The sequence below is a fragment of the Gorilla gorilla genome, chromosome 13 (genome assembly GCF_029281585.2).
Source record: "Gorilla gorilla gorilla isolate KB3781 chromosome 13, NHGRI_mGorGor1-v2.1_pri, whole genome shotgun sequence".
NCBI classification, from domain to species: domain Eukaryota; kingdom Metazoa; phylum Chordata; class Mammalia; order Primates; family Hominidae; genus Gorilla; species Gorilla gorilla.
This window is the reverse complement of record NC_073237.2, coordinates 74,298,960-74,310,950: the sequence shown is the minus strand read 5'-3', so window position 1 is coordinate 74,310,950 and position 11,991 is coordinate 74,298,960.

Genomic DNA, 11,991 nt, shown 5'->3' with positions numbered 1-11,991 from the left:
CAAGGACTTCATGTCTAAAACACCAAAAGCAATGCAACAAAAGCCAAAATTGACAAATGGGATCTCATTAAACTAAAGAGCTTCTGCACAGCAAAAGAAACTATCATCAGAGTGAACAGGCAACCTACAAAATGGGAGAAAATTTTTGCAACCTACTCATCTGACAAAGGGCTAATATCCAGAATCTACAATGAACTCAAATTTACAAGGAAAAAAAAACAACCCCATCAAAAAGTGGGTGAAGGACATGAACAGACACTTCTCAAAAGAAGACATTTATGCAGCCAAAAAACACATGAAAAAATGCTCACCATCACTGGCCATCAGAGAAATGCAAATCAAAACCACAATGAGATACCATCTCACACCAGTTAGAATGGCAATCATTAAAAAGTCAGGAAACAACAGGTGCTGGAGAGGATGTGGAGAAATAGGAACACTTTTACACTGTAGGTGGGACTGTAAACTAGTTCAACCTTGTGGAAGTCAGTGTGGCGATTCCTCAGGGATCTAGAACTAGAAATACCATTTGACCCAGCCATCCCATTACTGGGTATATACCCAAAGGATTATAAATCATGCTGCTATAAAGACACATGCACACGTATGTTTATTGCGGCACTATTCACAATAGCAAAGACTTGGAACTAAGCCAAATGTCCAACAATGATAGACTGGATTAAGAAAATATGGCACATATACACCATGGAATACTATGCAGCCATAAAAATGATGAGTTCATGTCCTTTGTAGGGACATGGATGAAATTGGAAAGCATCATTTTCAGTAAACTATCGCAAGAACAAAAAACCAAACACTGCATATTCTCACTCACAGGTGGGAATTGAACAATGAGAACACATGGACACAGGAAGGGGAACATCACACTCTAGGGCCTGTTGTGGGGTGGGGGTAGGGGGGAGGGATAGCTTTAGGAGGTATGCCTAATGCTAAATGATGAGTTAATGGCTGCAGCACACCAGCATGGCACATGTATACATCTGTAACTAACCTGCACATTGTGCACATGTACCCTAAAACTTAAACTATAATAATAATAAAATAAAAAAATAAATAAAAAATAAAAGACAATGGGGTTCCCCAAAGGGAAGAGCTTATCTACAACATGGTTTAACATGCATAGGTTAGGGAGTGGGTGTGGAGGTAGCTGATGCAGATCATTAACCACTATCTCCAGTGTGTTTTGGGGGTATGTTTGGAAAGGGTGGAAATTTTCATTAAAAAGTAAAAAAAAAAAAAAAATAGCAACTACATCAATAATAATAGCTAATTTTTATTATTTATTTCCCGTGTTAGACACTGTGGGAAAATTGCTACCTGCATTATCAGTACTGCCTTCATGATGGTTAATTTTATGTGTATATTTGGCTAAGCCATGGTGCCCAAATATTTGGTCAAACACATCTGAATGTTGCTGGAAGGTATTCTTGAGATGACATTAACATATAAATCAGTAGACTTTGAGTAACAAACGTGGGTTCACCTCTACAACGTGTGTTGGCCTCATCTACAGTTGAAGGCCTTAGGAAAAAGACTGATCTACCCCTAGGTAGAACTGCAACATCAGTTCTTCCATGAGTCTCCAGCCAGCTGGACTACCCTGTAGAGCTTGGACTTTTCCAGCCCCATGATCATGAGAGTCAATTCCCTAATATAAATCTCTCTCTGTCTCTCTCGGCCTCTCTCTATGTCCTCTCTCTCTCTCTTTTCATGTGTATATACACACACACTATATATATGCATTCTTTTGATTCTCTAGAGAAATCTAAAACACATTTCAAAAGCCCTATGATGAAGATAATATTATTGTTTTCATTTAGAAATGAGAAAACAGAGCCACAAATAGGTCAATAATTTAACTTTCCAAGGTCATTTATCTAGTGTGTGGAGAAACCAATACTTGAATCAAAGTCTATTTGACCATAAAAGTAATGATCTTATCTACAGTAAGCTAGGAATAAATGAATTATTAAATGAATGAATCAAACACTAAATGATACTGGCTAATTCTTCATGTCAACTTCATAAGTAGTTAAAAGTAATATTTCTAAATGCTGTAATGATTCACAATCTTCTATCCAAAATACATCTACAAAAAATCGTCTAGTCACTCAATCTGTTGTTTTACTGATGAGAAAACTGAGGCACACTGTTGCTATCCAGTTAGTGAGTTTCTTGAGAGTTATAAAATCCAGGTCTCTTGAGGGTCAATACTAGAATCTTTCTATTCTAATATTGAATAGAATCACGACCTCTTGCATAATAACATTTGGTCATCAACTCCAATTTTCTATGAGAAATCGATGATGTAAGCAAATGTTCCTGGAGCAGGATCCTGGCGCCACCATGCTGCTCAAATCCAGGAAGCACCATTTCTTCTCTTCTCTCCAAAAACTACCAAAACAGAGTTCCAATACATGAGAATTCCAACATAGCCAAGGCATCCTTCAAACCACAGTGTGGTTTAACATCTGGGGCAAAATAATGTCATAAAAAGGAAGAAACTTCGCAATACCAAATTAGACTCACTGATTTCTTCAGCCACAGTTGATAGCTTCCCTTGTTCATTTTCCACAGACCTTAGAACAGAACTCTAAAATTTTATCCATCACAAAGGCTTTTCATCTTTTGTTGACCATTAGGGTAATGGTGCTTAATGGTGCCTGTGACATTTTCAGTCTTCACAAAATATACACTCAGTGAATATTTATTCAACAAATGCCTATTCAGAAATGATGGCTGAGACTATTTGACTGATGGAGATTTCAATACAGCAGGTAGTTTCACCGTAACTCCCCAAACATTTTTTTTCTCTCACAGCCATCAATATGAGTGCCTTAAAGCTGCCCAAATATTAAAGAGAGCTCATGAAGATATGCCAGGAGGAGCATCTTCCCTGCCTTGTAGAAAAACACGTTGCAATATTTTCTTCCTTGATTATTCATTACAGTGTTCATTTCTATAGTATAATGAGATCTCTGGTCTTTGTGTTTAAGAGATAATGCATGAAGAAAATCAGACTACATATTTTAGACTATATATTATTCTAACATGTAGGCTAATTTACATGACTTGTTATTGCCCCAATAACAATGTTATTAGAAATGGAAATAAATTGAAGTGGTTTATGCCTGTTGACTCACAGTAAAAAAAAAAAAAAAAAAAGAGATAATGTAAGTGTGGTGGGAACAATAAGATGCAGTTACAAGAAGAGGAAAACTGATAGCAGTTTAAACTCTCTGGGAAGAGAAACAGGAACTATCTCAGGGGAAATTTTATCTTTCCTTTAGAAAGATGCTTCCATGTTTCTGTTGGTGGTGAAAGAGAGGGCCCAGACTAGCAGAGATGGAGATATTGCATAAAAAAGAGGCTCAATTCCTCTCCATGATAACATAATAGTGAAATCCAGATGGGCCCCTGGTACTCTGAGAGAAATAATTGGGGCAAAGGCTCACAACAGAAATGATCGGTTCCCAGCCTGAGTAACATGGCAAAAGCCCATCTCTATGCAAACATACAAAAATTAGCCAGGTGTGGTTGTGCCCACCTGTAGTCCTAGCTACTCAGGAGGCTGAGATGGGAGGGATGCTTGAGGCCAGGAGGTCAAGGTTGCAGTGAACCATGATCGTGCGACTGCACTCCAGCCCGGGTGACAGAGCGAGACCCTGAAAAAAAAGAAAAAGAAAGAAAGAGAGAGAGAGAGAGAAAGAAAGAAAGAAAGAAAGAAAGAAAGAAAGAAAGAAAGAAAGAAAGAAAAGGAAGGAAGGAAGGAAGGAAGGAAGGAGAAATGATAGTTCCCAACACATAGCCAACATAGCAGTTGACAGAGATATGAAAAGTGGCAGCCTGAAAGAGATTCTCTGTGTCAGAGAAGGGCAAGGATTTTAAGACCAGTGATGTCCACTCTTCACTGTCGGTTGTTTTCTTATCCTGAGGTACAATTCATCTCCATTATCCCTACTCTTAATAAAACCTGAAGCACACAGAGTACGGTGATAGTTGTGCTTCAGGGCCTGATGGAGAGGGAATGAAAGAACATGGAAACACAGAGCTGCCCAGAAGCAAGCAGAGGGCATGAAGGGGAGGCCAGAACATCCGCTCAGAAGGAAATGTGAGTGCATCACCCTGCTAATCACTCTCCAGAATTCACAGGAAGTATGGGACATTTCACCATTACCCAGGAGAGCTCAAGTATAACCAAGGGTTACTTGAGCTGCCTGGAGACCTTGAGGATTTTCTATCTAGATAACACAAAGTATCAGTTAAGATGGATGTATTAGTTCATTCTCACACTGCTATAAAGACATACCTGAGACTGGGTAATTTACAGAGAAAAGAGGTTTAACTGACTCACAGTTCCACAAGCCGTACAGGAAGCATGGCTGGGGAGGCCTCAGGAAACTTACAATCAGGGCAGAAGGCAAAGGGGAAGTAGGCATGGTCTTCACATGGCAAGAGCAAGAGAGAGAGAAAGTGAAGGGGGAGGTGCTGCACAACTTTCTTTTCTTTTCTTTTCTTTTTTTTTTTTTTTGAGATGGAGTCACGCACTGTCACCTGAGCTGGAGTTCAATGGCATGATCTCGGCTCACTGCAACCTCCATCTCCCAGGTTCAAGTGATTCTCCTGCCTCAACCTCCCAAGTAGCTGGGATTACAGGTGCCTGCCACCACACCTGGCTAATTTTTTGTATTTTTAGTAGAGACGGAGTTTCATTATGTTGGCCAGGCTGGTCTCAAACTCTTGACGTGGTGATCTGCCTGCCACAGCCTCCCAAAGTGCTGGGATTACAAGCATGAACCACCACGCCCAGCCACAACTTTCAAACCACCAGATCTCATGATAACTCTACCGCGAGAACAGAAAGAGGGAACTCCACCCCCATGATTCAATCACCTCTCACCAAGCCCCTCCATCAACACTAAGAATTCCGATTCAACATGAGATTCGGGGTGGGGACAAAGAGAAAAATTGTATCAACGACTATTGTAATTTAAGGCAGAATTCTGGGTAATTATTTACTTGTCTCACTCCACAGCAGTGAAAAAAAGAAATCCTTCCACTGTGAAATAGAGAAATGGGGAGACTCGCAGAGAGACAGCTAGGGAGAGAGAATATTCCCTCTTGGGGAGCTGGGTGTCTCTCTTGCCACAGGCAAAACAGGGATTCCTTTCTGCCCATGGCCCTCACTTTCTACTTAATAACCAGAAAACTTCTCATCTTTCTCTCCTGTAAGAGGATAATAATACCTACAGTGCAAGATTGTTGAAAGAATTAGAGCTGAAATACCTTTCATAACGTTTGGTACAAATAGATACTCAATGAGTGCTATCTATTGTATTTTCTAGTACCATTTCTAAATAAAATAATAAAAATAGCAGTCTGGCTTTCTGAGCATGAAGAGAGCTGGAGGAATAAGAAAAATCTTTCTTTGCTTGTTTCTGGAGCCTCTTTTTGTCCTTTGGGACAATTAAGGAAAATAACAAAGGAAGGGACGGGGTGGAGGGGAGGCATTCTAGAGTATTAGGTATAGTGAGTTTAGATTCTAGTTTCCAGGAGTTGCTGTGAAATACTTCTGTCCTGGGTTCACACCATCAGTCTCATATTCACTAGGACAGATCATCTGTGTTTACATAGGCATTATTCTTTTGTATTTCTGCTCTACTTCTCTCCTTGTTGGGGTTGCAATGCTGGCCAACATTTTCAATTAGCTTGAACAGCTATTAAAACTCATCCATTAAAATTCACTTCCCCACAGAGCTAAAGAGTAATTTTCTGCATAAACCTCTTAGGGTTGTTACAAGGATCAAATTAAAGAAAGTGTGAAGAAGCCTTGTGCAGGCTGCTCTGCTGAGAGGGCAGAGAAGTAGAACATGGGCTTTAGAATCAGAACTCCTTTATTCAAAGCCTTCTGATTGCTTCCTTTGTACTCTATTCCTTGATTTTCTTGCTTAAAAATAGTAATGATAACTACCATTTATTGGGTGGGTTCCATCCCATTGATTAAATTCTGACCATGCTATATGGGTCAGATATATAATTTGGCACTCACACTCTTCTTAAGAAGCATGGTTCTAATACTTTTTCAGGTTTACAAATGAAGAACTGATGGTCAGAGAGGTTAGATAACACTTAAAATCACATAGCTGTTAAGTGATATAGCCATGAGTCCAATTTGATTTGTTGGACTTCAAAATCATGCTGCTTAGTATGCTGTTGTAAAGACCAAATGAAATAATGTATGTGAAAGGCCATTTTAACCCGCAAAGCTTTATGGCCTTGATAGCAATTATTATTCTAGTTGAAATGGCTTATCCTCAAGTGAAATAAGGTATTCAGAATCAGCCCTGCATAGGCAGAAGAAAGAAAATTCAAAATAAAAGGTCCTGTGCCTTAAGTTAGTTTACATAAAAAACAGAAGACTCTGACTTGCTGCAAGCAGGTACACTTTTTTAAAGTCATAGATTCATTATTATCCCATTGAATGAATATTCACTGTGCCGCACACTGTAGAGATAGTACAGGAAATGGGATCTAATTAGGAGAGAAGACAAGCAAATACGAAAAAACACAGGGATATGCAAAACACAGCAAATTTTCATAACACAATGCTAAGGCACACACAGTGAGGCCGACTTTGGAGGATTGATAATCAATGATGTCTTACGGAAAATTCTGGAATGTTTTGAACAAAGACGGCTCAGTGTGAGAAATTGGGGACAAGGCATTGGGCACACAAAATGGCCCATGTCCCAACACCAGGAAGATGAAGGGAGGGAAGAAGGGAGCTGATATATAAGAGCAGCTAGGATGAGTTAAACACTGTAATATTTACTTTATTTGTGTTGTCTCATATATTCTTCATGACCACCCAGGAGGCAAATGTGTTCATTAATTCATCCATTTTCCTAACAATTATTTATTAATGTCTATTATATGCCAGGATTTGTGTGAGGTATCAAAATACATAAGATGAATAAGAAACAACTACTAGAAACAGCAAATCTAAACACATAAGATTTATTTTGATGTCTCTATTTTGATTTTCTCCATTTCCAGTGAGGAAATTGAGGCTCAGGGAAGTTGTATAATTTGCCCAAGTTCACCCAATACTGTAAATTATTACCTGAACTAGGATTAGCACTGATGCTCACATCTTCATTTTCATGAACTTAATGTGAGCAGTAACTTACCCCATGGTAAAAGGTGAGGTGCCTGCCACTTGCTTAATGGGGCGAAGTGTGTGAGGATTCGGCAACACTTGGTGGTGGTGAAAGAAGTCTTCCTTCCTTATTCTCAATGATTGTTCTCTGAAAGGTTACATAATGAAGAAGATATTTTTAAAAGTCTGCTTCGTAACCTCAAGTACAACCTGGAAATGTTGCCTTCATATCATGGATCAAGTGAGTTAATATCACCAGACATCTGCTGTTTAAAATAAGGAAGTATTTGGTTTCTGTTTCTGAGAGAGGATCTAGAACGATATGGCTTTAGATGGACTATACTCAGAGTAGTTTCCTGAACGGAATGAAAAACTTGTGATCATGGGCTCTGCGGTGAAAAGAGTTCCACTGAATGCAAGTGACAGAAACTCATTTCTACATACATTAAGCAAAAAATGAAAGGTTATTTGCACACATACTGGGACATTAGAGGTGAATCCAGGGACTCAAGTAATGTTCTCAGGACTATTTTTCTCCCCTTCTCTAGTGGGCTTTAATTTCTCAATCTAATTTTACACAGCAGGATTTCTCTAGAGTGGGGAAAGTGGCTGCCAGCTTTCCCACGTTTTCATCATCACAGCTCTATCCACATATCAAATCTCAGGGAAGAACACTGATTGGCTATGCTAGGATCATATGCTTTCCCTTGGACCAATCACTATTATCCAAGCAATATAGCACCATGATTGATCAGGCCTGGACATCATGCCCACCACTGTAACCATTGGTGGTTGAGAGCCTCAACAAAATTTCATGGAAATCTTGTCCCAAAGAAGGAAATGATGGGAAGGAAAATGAACACAACAAAACAAAAAAATCTATGATAAAATCTCTCTTCAAAATCCTATGGCCTTTGAGGCTGGGCGCTGTGGCTCACGCCTGTAATCCCAGCACTTTGGGAGGTCGAGGCGGGCAGATCACGAGGTCAGGAGATCTAGACCATCCTGGCCAACATGGTGAAACCCCGTCTCTACTAAAAATACAAAAATTAGCTGGGCATGTGGCGCGCACCTGTAGTCCCAGCTACTCAGGAAGCTGAGGCAGGAGAATCACTTGAACCTGGGAGGCAGAGGTTGCAGTGACCCAAGATCGCGCCACTGCACTCCAGCCTGGCGACAGAGTGAGACACCATCTCAAACAAACAAACAAACAAATAAACAAACAAAAAACGATGGCCTTTGAAAGTTTGATTTAGCTAAAAGTGAGAGAAAGACTTCAGTGACTTGAGATTTACTGATTTTTAAAACTTTTGTAAAGTTTATGAACTGTAGGAGGGAAACTACTATACAACTCAGGGGCACCATTCACATTATCTACAATTAGTTATATATTGATTAAAATGTGATTGGTGCCCCCTGAAGTTACGCAGTGTGATGGACCTGAACTAGAACAAAGTGATTAGAAATGGGTCCAATTGATGTTCAAAATTTTGTTTAGCTGATTGCATATACATATAAACTAAACATGCTATTTGTAGCTTTAGTGCATCTGATTGGTTGTTGACAGCAGTGTTTACATCCTGAGAGAGCAGAAGAACAAACTGTTGCATAAATTGCTGTCAAGTCTGAGTTATTCTAGCAGCAGAGTTATTTATTGACTATAAAAAAATCTTGCTATTTCCATCTGGCTGGCTGCTTGATGAAACATATTTCCAAATAAAATGTAAGCAGAGGAAAATCCCTTTTGTTCCACCTAAAAAACATCATTGGCTTCTAGAACATAAATACTACACTCACAAGTAAACCTGCTCCAAGGGATACTTCTGAAGATGGTTATTTAATAGCTTTAGCTTTAGAAGAACAATTAGGGTGGCCATTAGTTTTCAATATTTCAAGCACAAATCTTTTAAATAGCATCAATCTCAAAGCAATGTAGAAACTACCCATTTTCTTGAGCTTTTGTCTCAATCAATGCTGTTTAAAATAGTTAAAAAAATAAATTTCATTGAACATGAATTAGGTCTTAAATCAAATGATTTGCAGGATATGAAGGACTTTTATCCATTTAATAACTTGCTAAGATGAGACTATGATTTACTTGGTAAAAAAAATTATAGCCCACGAATCACTGGGTTACCACTCATAAATTATTATTGACTGTGTTAGGATAGTATTTTACAGAAGAAAAATATCGTGACTTTCACAGTAAAGTAAGCATTACAATAAGAATGACAATTTGTTCATGAAAACTAGTAGCGGAATTGAAAAGGGCCTCTGGGGCAATTGAGTTTCTCCCCAAATTTGTTGACTGAATAGCTGCCATTATTCTTCAGGGCTTTCTCAACAGGTGGCTGTCAGATCCAGGTCTGCCTGTTATTGGTAACAGCATTTCTTCAACATCAGCCAGCATCAGGCCCCATTATCTTGAACTCTTTATAAGCTTTCTTTCCTTCAGCTTCAAAATTTCTTGCGTTAGTTCATAGTCGTTCTTGCTTTTATAGGAAATTCCAGATCTCTCTTTTTCTAAATCAAATTTGATCTGTTAATAACATATAGCATGTACCTATTTAGAATGTCATCTTCCCCTTGCAGACTTTCAGTAAATATTTTATTGTCAAGGTTTGCCCACATTTACTCCTATCCAAATCTGATTAATCGACTTGCTGAATGGTATTCACTATGAAAACTTGGTCCTGAATGTTGAGTCTTTAAAACAAATATATTTGTCTAGTTATTTGTCCATTGATTCACCCCTGCATTCCCTCACACACACTCAGAAATTGGCACACAAACTGCATATGCATAGCTTCTAGAGGCTTGGAGAAAGCATCAGTTAGAGCCTGCTCCCCAGAGCTGCCTTATGTTGTGATGTAGATGCACATCAAGTTTAGAATCAAGAATGTTAGAGTGAAAGTAACCAATGAAAAACTGAGGTCCAGAACTGTTACTGTGATGTGCCTGAGCCACGGCCACATTGAGTGAAACATGATGCACCTCACCTTCTAGGTTAGTGCTTTGTCTTTCTGCTCCCCTTGTTTTCCTGTGTGAATTTGATCTTGAAAATTAGCTATGTGTGAAGCAAGCCTAAATCAACACTCCTCTGTAAAATAGACAAGGTGAATTCAAGATTACTGTGACTCAGCTCTTAAATTCTGTCATTTAACATTTAACAGAATGTCATTTAACAGAAATGTCATTCAACATTTCTGTGAAGTAAATAATTACTCCTTAATTCATATTCTTTTTTTTTTTTTTTTTTTTGAGAGGGAGTCTCGCTCTGTTGCCAGGCTGGAGTGAAGTGACGCGATCTCAGCTCACTGCAACCTCCACTTCAAGTGATTCTCCTGCCTCAGGCTCCCGAGTAGCTGGGCACTACAGGCGCGTTCCACCACACTCAGCTAATTTTTGTATTTTTACTAGAGACGGGGTTTCACTATGTTGGCCAGGATGGTCTAGATCTCCTGACCTTGTGATCCACCCGCCTTGGCCTCCCAAAGTGCTGGGATTACAGTCATGAGCCATATATTCTTTTTTAAAAAATAGAATTTTAGTTTAGAATATCTTTCAATGTACTTAATTTTTGCAAAGATAGTACAGAGTTCTCATACACCCCACACCCAATTTCTCCTAACATTTTTTCCTGTGGTATATTTGTCACAATTAATAAACCAATATTGATATATTATTATTAATTTTATTTTCTTTTGTAACATTATAGTTTGGATTTACATTAAAGGAGATGTGCTATCATTTTTTGAAGGGAATATGTAATCTTATCTGATATATTACATGAAAATTATCAGCAAGTCATAATTATTTAATGTTATTCTTCATATTTCTGACCTCGTGTCCTTTTTTCCAATGTACAATGCTTTCATCTATTTGTTAATCAAATACTTATATTGTGTTTACTGTGTGTCAGACACTGTTCTAGGTCCTCTATAAACAGTAAGCATTTAATCCTCATAACATACCTACATATTATTATCATCCTCAATTTGGAGATGGGAAATTGATGCTCAGAGAATTTAAGTAACTTGCTCAAAGTCACACAGTGCAATCTAGCTCCAGAGTCATGTTCTTCATCTCACATGTGCTCCTATGCTTCTCTAGGGGACAGAATCCAGCCTTATCTTGTTTATTTCTATAACCCTTCGCCAACTCCTGCACCATAACTTGAAAGTGGTGTGGTAGATGTATTACTCTGCTCAGGCTGCTGAAACAGAATGCCACACACTGGGTAGCTTACACAACAGAAATGTACTTTCTCACAGTCTTAGAGGCTGGAAGTCCAAAATTAAGGTGCCAGCAGGGCTTGTTTCTGGGAAGACCATTTTTCCTGGCCTGGAGATGGCTGCCTCCTCTCTGTGTCCTCACAGGGCCTTTCCTCTGTGCATGATGACTCCTGATACCTATTCCTGTTCTTGTAAAAATGCCAGTCCAAGGCTGGGCGCGGAGGCTCACGCCTGTAATCCCAGCACTTTGGGAGGCTGAGGCGGGCGGATCACAAGGTCAGGAGTTTGAGACCAGCCTGTCCAACATAGTGAAACCCCATCTCTACTAAAAATACAAAAATTAGCTGGGCATGATGGCGCATGCCTGTAGTCCCAGCTACTCGGGAGGCCGAGGCAGGAGAATCGCTTGAACCCAGGAGGCAGAGGTTGTGGTGAGCCGAGATTGCACCACTGCACTCCAGCCTGGTCAACAGAGGAAAACTCCATCTCAAAAAGAAAAAAAAGAAAAAAAAGACAGTCCTTTTAAATTAGGGCCCTGCACTTGAACTCTCATTCAACCTTAATTACCTCTTTAAA